The sequence below is a fragment of the Lontra canadensis genome, unplaced genomic scaffold, assembly GCF_010015895.1.
Source record: "Lontra canadensis isolate GAN:19392208 unplaced genomic scaffold, GSC_riverotter_1.0 scaffold1698, whole genome shotgun sequence".
Taxonomy (NCBI): domain Eukaryota; kingdom Metazoa; phylum Chordata; class Mammalia; order Carnivora; family Mustelidae; genus Lontra; species Lontra canadensis.
Window position 1 is genome coordinate 391 of NW_022632682.1, and position 9080 is coordinate 9470.

The 9080-nt window shown below is 46.7% G+C and overlaps 1 pseudogene; it reads left to right on the plus strand.

Moving 5' to 3' along the window:
• The first annotated feature begins 6333 nt into the window (after positions 1–6333).
• On the plus strand, positions 6334–8077 carry LOC116863582 (annotated as a pseudogene).
• The last annotated feature ends 1003 nt before the right edge of the window (positions 8078–9080 follow it).

Genomic DNA, 9080 nt, shown 5'->3' on the forward strand with positions numbered 1-9080 from the left:
GTGTTGACTGACTGCATAAGACATGTGGACTTGGCGGAAACACTGGGCTAGAATTTGGCAGACTAGCCTTCTAAGTGCCAGTTCTGTTATCAACTTCCTTATGACCTTTAGAAATTCATTGACATCTTGGAGGATCATCCATCTCAGGTATAAAATGAGCTGAGGGGGTGTAATGCTCTCTAGGCATCTTCATATATTGCATGTCACTGGGGGCTGACCTGGGGGAATTTGAACTAACTTTTGATAGCAGAATCTTGCTTTTCCATCTCCAAATCCTCCTGCCATTTTTGCCAATCATTTTCAGGAATTAAAGGTGAACAGTAATTTAGAAACGCCTTAGCTTAAATATCTATTCATCATTTTTAAAATGCAATTCTTCCTATTTTGTGGGGGAGGAGGAGAATCTACTTTTCCCCATGTATTCTCCTGTTATGATGCCAGGCTTGTGGGGGGCAGAGATCCAATACTGAATTCTGTCTCTATCCCTTAGTTGTGTGACCTTAGGCAAGACATTTCACTCATTCTCTGTGTCTTTAGTTATGAAATAGCCACAACAGACCTACCTCCAAAGCTTGTTGCAAAGATTAATAAAGTGAGATAAAGTGGTTAAGCATCCATGCCATAGTGGCCTCAATAAAAAGCATTAAAAAAAGATGCTTCCTGACTTCACCATCTGTCTCCATAGAGCACATGTTCCTACAGGACACTCTCAGATCAGTCAGAAGCAGATGAAGAGGTATGGTGGAACAAATCCTGTGTTCACATGGGAGGCAGGGAAGACTTTTCTTCTGCAAACGCAAAGATGTTCTATAAACAACTCTGGATGGTCTGGCCCCTTGACATGAATTCTGAAGTATAGACCACAGAATGCGTCAGGAGTCAGTGTTGAGCAGTTACTCCCTAGAACCCGTGTTGTGGTTCCTATGTCTATAGCCTAGCAAAGTGAACCCAGGGGGGTTCAGACTGCCCTGGCCCATCTAGTCCAAATGGTCAGTGGTGTGACCACCCCAGGATCCAGCCCCATGTTTATCTGTTCATTCATGGCCTCCCTCCACCAGTCTTTGGTCAACTCACAAACCCTTACTGATCGGCTACTAAATCACTTGTGCGTAAATTACTGTGAAGCTGGAAATGAACAGGACTTGGTACCTGCATTCAAGGGCTTGGGGATCTAGTGGAACAGACAGTCATCAATGAGCTAAACTATACTGGAAGGCAAAATAAAGGGCACACTAATCAAGGTCAGAGCAGAAAGACAGGGAACAACCAAGAAATTCCTCCCAGGAGGGGCATCTGACTTGATCTTTAATCAGTGAGCAGGCTTTCATTAGGAGTGAGGGCTGCCATTCTAGGCTGAGGAAGAGGTCTAAGGCACAAGAGACCTAAAAGCATAAGTGGTATACAGCTTTGGGTGCAGGCCTTGGAAAGGAAATAGAGCTGTGGCTGACAGAGGTAAGTGGATTTAGAATAAGGGCCATATTTTCTTCCCCCACTGCAATGTGGTAAAGCATAAAGACACAGGCTCTGGAGTCAGACAGCCCTGGGTATGGATTTCCCTGTGCCACCTGCTAGCTATATAACCTCGGCCAAGTCTCTTCACTTCTCTAAGCCTCAGTATCCTTATCTGTCATGAAGCTTGCACAAGATGAAGTATATAAAATTCTTAGCACAGTACTCAGTATATAAATTGCTCCTTAAATTATATTAGTAGTTTCATTTAAAAAAGAGATCCCAGAAAGAAAGATTAGATTGCAACCACACTTTTTTCTAAAGGTTGAAATCAGTCTAACATACTGGGTTGGGTCTTTTGCAGAGTTCATTTTAAATTGCTTGTTTGGGAGACAGCAGAGCAAATTTGTTCATGGGCTTTGGAGTTTGACAGCCCTAAGAGGGCTAGAGTCCCCTGTCTCCACTTCTAAGTTGTGTGGCCTCATACAAGTAACTTAACTTCCAGGAAACTCAGGTTCCCTGCCTTCAAAATGGAGTAACAATGTCTGTCTAACAGAGCTGCTGAGAAGCTTAAATGAGATAACAGATGGAAAGTTCCCGGCACAGGGGAGGCAGGCAGCCAAGGAAAACTATTATTGTTTCAGCTGAAAGGCTTTATCTCCCTAACATTCAGGCTTTTAAGGTTTCTTTGTTGAAATTGGAAAATGTGGTCTCATTAGAGCCATGAATTGGAACATGCTCCCACACATGAAGCCAGAGATAAGGGATGCTCTGTATCCAAGTGGAGCCAGCTTAGCAAATCCTCCTCTCAGCCTTGCCCAAAGAGATCCTCGCTTTGTTTGAAGGGCCCAATCCAGACACCTTTACACAATCCATTTCCTTTCACTTTTTTTTGGGGGGGGGGTGATCAGAACTCTAGGATCTATTCTTTTTGTCCTATTTGATCTCATCCCCACCAACTGCAGATCACCTCAGTTGGCAGAGAAGCTAATTTAAACACAGGACAAGAATCTGCTGAGACTCAGGGTCAGATGTCATGGCATTGGGTAGCAGAAGCAAAATTCTGAAGGAAACCCAAGAGCTACTGCCGGCATCACCCCGACCATGTGAGGAGAGCTTTCTCTCTACCTCCCACACCCTCCAGCCTCCACAACCTACCCCACACTGTCCCATCCACAAAAGAAAGGCCACAGTCCTCAGATAAAAGTCCTCATCTCCAAATTTGAAGTGTTTACTTCAAGGAATCCCAGGTATCAGGTTTGTCAAATGAGAAGGCAGAAAAGAGCATCAGGAGAAGTACCTTGGCAGGTTGAAAATGAACCCAACAGCAGTTAGATTGTTCATTTGCTTGCAAGCATCAGGAGTCCAGAACAGGCCCTGCAGGGGACCTTTTAACCACAATTTACATCAGAAAAGTAAGACCTGCTCTCCAAGAACCACAAGTCATAGAATATAGAGACGGTTTCCCAGCCACTGGCATCACAGCCCATTCAAGCTGGCAGCCCTGCAGGACAGCCCTGCATGCCGTTTCCATGGAGTTGCTCCTGCTCTGGGGCCAGTGATGCCAAATCCAGCAAAGGAGAGGTCCCCTCAAGAGCTCACAGAAGGGCAACCTAGCAACCTGTCCTCAAGCCAGGAAATGAAATAGCTGTATCAGCAGTAGGGAGCTGGGGATCGGGGGTTAGGTCAAACTGTTTCATTTCTCATACTTCTTCCTGAAGTGCAAGTTGACAGAGGAAGATGTTACCAAGAAAGATGACAGGGGAATGATTCTTAAACCACTCCTGGGCGACAGACTTCCTTGAAAATCTCCAAAACTAAGAACTCAGAAAAATACGCAGAGTCCAAATTCTTTGTAAACAATTTCAGAAAGGACCCTAGGTAGGAACCTCTGCTCAGTGGAGTTACGTGTCATGACCGATGTGCTGTGTGGCCAAATATATTGGCAGCAGGCCATTTGCTTATTACCCTCAGCGTGATGTGGTGTTTCCAGCAGTGATTCATAAACTTCTCTACACCTCAGAATTAACTACAGCACTGGTTACAAATATAAATCACACTCCCCACCCCTTGTCCTAATAAATCTGAATCCCCCCAGAGGTAGAGCTCAGGAATCTGCCTTTCTAACAAGCTTTCCAAAATGATTTTGAGGCAGCCAGTCTTGTACCCATACTCTGGTTAATAGCATGGGTTCTAGTGTCAGAGAGATTTGATCCAAATTTTGGCTTCACCTTGTACTTTCAGGCAAGTCATTTCACCTCTCAGCCTTGTTTCCTTCGAGCTCATAAACTGTAGAATTTTTTTTTTTAATAAACTGGCAGCTTACTGTAGTATAAAAATGGTGTAAAATGAGAAAGAAAAGTGCATTAGTCTCCTCTTCTGTACAATGGTTCCTGCAAAAGTTGCCTAAGGTTCTTTTCCCTACTCCCTGCTGCCTCCCCCAACCACTCTCACTCAACACTTCCATCCTGCCAAGACTGCTGGTGGGTTTGAGACCACCAACGTAAAAATACTCAGTAGGCAGTTCAGCTGGGCAAATAGTTAACATTAGAATAATAGGCTTGGATGCAAAATCGGATGCTGAAACTTATTTGCTGTGTGATGCTGGGCAAGACGCCTAACCTCTCTGTTTCCTCATCCGTACAATGGAGATTAATAGTCCTTGCTCACTAATTCTATATAGTTCCAAATAGCCCCTCCCATCTCCACTTTGGCTTTTCTCTACTAACCCTCAATCTGAGAGTAAAAAGGCGTGTTTACAAGGGGAGGCCTTTGAAATCGGATGTGTTGACTTGGGTGTGATCTCTTAGCTCTGCCCTTCCTCACCCATTGCCTGAGTGGTGAAGTGCCCTCTCTGTTAAACCCGCACACCGCTACCTCCTTTGCGGGGCTGCTGAGAAGAATATATGAGACGTCTGGGCAAGCGCATTCGCCTGCAGAAAGTGCTCAGTAAATGCTTTCTCCCCTTCCCCCTATACAAACGTGAGGGGCTTTTATTGTTCACTTGATTTCTGTCCCACCTCGTGTTTAAGGCATCCGGTCTCAAAGCGCAGAGGGAGGAGAGTCGAGATGGAAGGGGTGAGGGAGAAAGAAAGAGAAGAGGAAACAGCAAACTCACGGGTAAAATGCAAATCGGCCCGGTCGGTGCGTCTGAGCTGCACTTGACACCGCTCTGGCTCCCGCGCCCGTGTGCAGCAGCCCCAGTCGGCCCGCTCCCCCCTTTTGCTAGCAATGGCCTCGGGGCCCGAGGCTGAGGGGGAGGTCGCCCCCGCGCCCCGCTGATTGGCCGCGCCGCCCGGCTCATCAAGCTCTTTTGTGTCAATGGGCAGTGGCAAACTGAAGCGGCGGCTGCTGGGAGGGCCCAGCCGGTGGGCGGGGGCGGCCGCGGCTGCCGTGGGAACCGTGCATCCTTGACTAGGCTACCCCCTGACTGGGCGGCTGTGCGGTGCAGCTCTATCCGGCATCTCCGGTTAGCTCAGCTGCGGAGAAGGCGTCATCCTTTTCCTCTACAGGGCTGCGGGGACTGGAAGGCGGCATCCGCAGCTGTCCACACCGGAGCATCCGCTGCCCGCCAGCACAGCACAGATTAAAAAAAAAAAAAAAAAATTAAAAAGCCGGGGTAAAGAGTTGCGGGGCGCGATTACTGGGCGCGCAGAGAGGAAGGGGAAGCTCCACCGGTACTGGGCGGCTCCCCACTTGGGGAATCGAGAACTGCGAGGCCAGGGAAGGAGCACTCCCATGGCCCCGCTGCGCCGAGGGAGGAGGTAGGGTTTTCCTGGGTGCTGCCAAATGGGTAGGATTTGCCTGGATTGAAAGGGGGGACGTATTTAGGGAGGGGTCGTAAGGGACAAGGAGGAGATGATCCCAAGCTGTCTGCCTTGAATCCCCTTTGCATTTCTCCATCTCTTCCTGGGGAGGAATATGTGGGGGTGCGTGTCCAACTCTTACTCCCTTTCTCCGTGGCAGGCCATCAAAGCCAAATCGGAACTTGAATTCTGTGCAGCTGATTGCAGAGCTGGTAAGTCAACAATTTCCCAGGGGACATGTAATGGAAGGGGTCACTTTGACTTGTATTCAGAAGGTGGGAGAGGGAATTTTCTGTCTGAAGTTGGGAGATGGAATTTTCCTGTCTAGCTACAGCGGAGCTGGGGGTGCAGGTAGGGAAAGGGAGTGGGACGAGGGATGAGGCTGCTTCTGACCCTTCCCTTCTCTGCCCTATCCTACGGGACCGACACAGCCTTGACGCCCTGAGGACTGGTATCTGCAAACCCCACTGGACGGAGATCAGGGCTGGGATCTGCAACCCCAGTGGACAGAGGTCGACCTACCCCCGAAGGCGAGCTTTTTCATGGAAGGCACCTGCTGCAGACGCTGGAAGTGAATTAAAGGGGTGCACTTGTTTCGGAGCTTGTGTTTTATAATCCGAGAAATAAGGGGAGAAACTTTTGAAAAGGGTGTGTGGTTGAGATATGAAACGTGAGTTTAACAGATATCTTTAATTTTTTTTATATATGAGTATAGTTGACACACAATGACAAGGGTATCTTATTACCTCATTATCACAAATCTATGAGATTTAGACCATTGCACTCTTATTCTGAGAGCCCAACAACAGCTCCACACACACTATTTCACCTAGAATTCAAAGCAACAGTTGCCCTCCCTCCTGGAAGACTGGCCAGAAGGGATGGATGTAACTCTGAAAGGAACCCTGCTAGCAGGAGGACCCCTGGTAGCTCCAGAAAAGTTGTAATTGCAGTCTCCTGCAGGCTATTTTTAGGTCAGTGGACAAATATAAAAGGTACTGCAGGGTGTTCATTAAAGTAAGTGACTGCAGACCCCTTCCCTGCAATCTACTGCCTTATTGACCTTTTTCCCCCCTTTTTCTTTACAGTCCCTATTGAAAGACAAGGAAGGCAGAGCCCGGGAACATTGCTTCCTCCTACAGATTAGGCTTTTCTAAAAAGTCTGAGCATCTTGTTATATTCAGATAGACGACCGTCATCCGTCATGGCTAGCATCATTGCACTAGTGGGTAACAGCTGTGGCAAAACACACCCTTGCCACCTTGGGCCCCTTCAATTTTGAGGTCCCTGGGGAGGAGTCTTGGTCCTTTAAAGATCCACATGGCAGAAAGAAATGTGAAGTTGTTCTTCGGGAGAGTGGTGCCAGCCCAAGGGGAAGAAACCTTTGAAAACTGGCTGATCCAAGTCAATGGGGTCCTGCCTGATTGGAACATGTCTGAGGAGGAAAAGCTCAAACGCTTAATGAAAAACAGTTAGGGATCCCATCCGGGAGGTAATGCGTTTGCTCCAGGCCACCAACCCCAATCTAAGTGTGGCTGATTTCTTGTGGGCGATGAAACTGGTGTTTGGGGAGTCTGAAAGCAGTGTCACCACTCATGGTAAATTTTTTAACACTCTGCACGCACAAGGGGAGAAAGCCTTCCTTTATGTGATCTGTTTGGAAGTGCAGCTTCAGAATGATATTCAGGCAGGGATCATAGCTCAGAAAGATGCCAACCAGACTCACCTGCAGCAGCTCCTTTTAGGAGCTGAGTGAATTAGGGACCTGCACTTTAGGCTGAAACATATTCTCAGGATATATGCAAATGATCAGGATCATCTTCCTAGTTTCTTGGAGTTAATCAAGATGATAAGGGAGGAAGAGGAATGGAATGACACTTTTATGAAACCAAAGCGACCAAAGAGGTCTGAGGTAATCTTGGAGAGGGCAGCAAGCCCTGTAGTATTTCAGGGCCCCCAGCCAATAGCAATCAGTGGCACTGACTGCAATGTAATAGAGGTAGATGATACCCTTGATGACTCAGATGAGGATGTGATCCTGGTGGAGTCTCAGGACCCTCTACTTACATCCCTGGAAGCCCTACCCCTCAGAGGCAGGGCCAGACTTCTTGATCCAATACTGGTCATTGATTGCACCAACAGTTCCCGGGCTCAATCTCCTTGCACCAGTGGGGGTTCTGGGTATAAGAATAATGGTCCTGGGGATGTGTGTAGAGCCAGGAAATGAAAATACACAATCTTATGTTCATATTGTGGTGAGAAGGGCCACTCAAAGGAAACCTGTAACAGTGAGAGCAACAAGGCCCAGGTGATTGAGAATCTCGTCATCACCCTGCTGGAGCTGACACATACAGAGAAGAAGTCAAAAGAGGTTCCTGGCAAACACAATGACCTCTCTGGGCCTTTAGTAAGGTATTAGAATGAGCCCTAAGTGAACCGTCAACTCTATTCATGTGGGGAAAACAGCAGGGTGGGGAGAAGTAGACTTATGTCTGCATTAATTAATACACAAAGTGGTTTTATTTTGGGCAGAAAAGGTCTTAGATGCCACCAAAATGGAGGGGATGGCCTCAACTTTGTCCCTGCTCCCTCCTCTGTCTGCCTAAGGGTCTATTCTGTGTGTGTGTCCATTTCCTTGATGACTATTCTTTTAATGAAAGGAATATAACTCTGTTAAACCTTCACAAAATGAAGGAAAATACAAATTACTAGAAACTCTCCATCCTTTTATAAACATTGTCAGCCCTTTGAAGAGTGCCCTTCTGGATACTTCTCTGTAATTGTGTACCCAGATAGATATATGTATAGATAAGTGATCAAATATAAGTGCTCTTCCACAATATATGTTGTGGAGTTCTGTGTCAATGAATATATATAAGCATCAAGTTCAATGTCTCTGTGTGTGATGTTACTTTTAGGAATATAGAGGAAAAATGAATAAGAATCAAATATAGAAGCTTTAGTGGGGGAAGGTCATATGGTGAAATAGAGTTTTTAACCAACCTCATTTACAGATGAAGAAAAGGGAAGCTGAAATGGGCTGAATTTCTCCCAAAAAGGCCTTTATCACAACTGACCTGTCTCTTAGGTCAGGGTCAAATCTGCACCCACTAGTTAATATTGCAATGCTTTCTTCTCTAATGTATCCTGAGAAATGTGTTGATGGACAGGGGTGGGGGCAAAAAAGGGAAATGGGTATTTCAGGAGTTCCATTCCTATTCATTTTGGGAAGGAGTAGAGTAGATTCGTTAGACTGTGGCTCTTGCTTCTGGACAACAGCTGGTGGCATCAATAAGACTGTCCTTTGGGCTGACCTACCCTCTACTTTCTCCCTCAGTACTGAGAAAGCAGCTACTCATGAGAATTTATTACCAGGAAGCTCAGCACCTCCCAAGCCTCCCCCTGATTACAGGCTAGAGGACACCAAGAAGCCCAAGGAGTCAAAGCTAACCTTGTCCTGCTCCAACAAACGGGAATACCCAAGGAATGATGAAAAGTCATCTGGGTGCCAGGGTGTATGAAAAAACATGGGAATCAGAAAGCCCACATGCTCTTTTAGAACTGAGGACATTAATAGGAAAAAAGAGATCACAGAAGAACTTCCCTGGATACCTGCTCCTGCCCATCTCATGACCTCAGATTGGAGGGTGATAAAAAATGACCCTCTGTCCTTAGGGATCCCCTGTTCTTCGTAGGTATATTAGTTCCTATCCCTGTGAGCAGGACAAGGTTGATGGCAGCTGATTTTATTTAAGGCAGGGAGTGGAATGAATGCAGACCTGAGGGAGTCTGTCAGGAAGGAGATAGGGCTGAGAAGACAGAGTG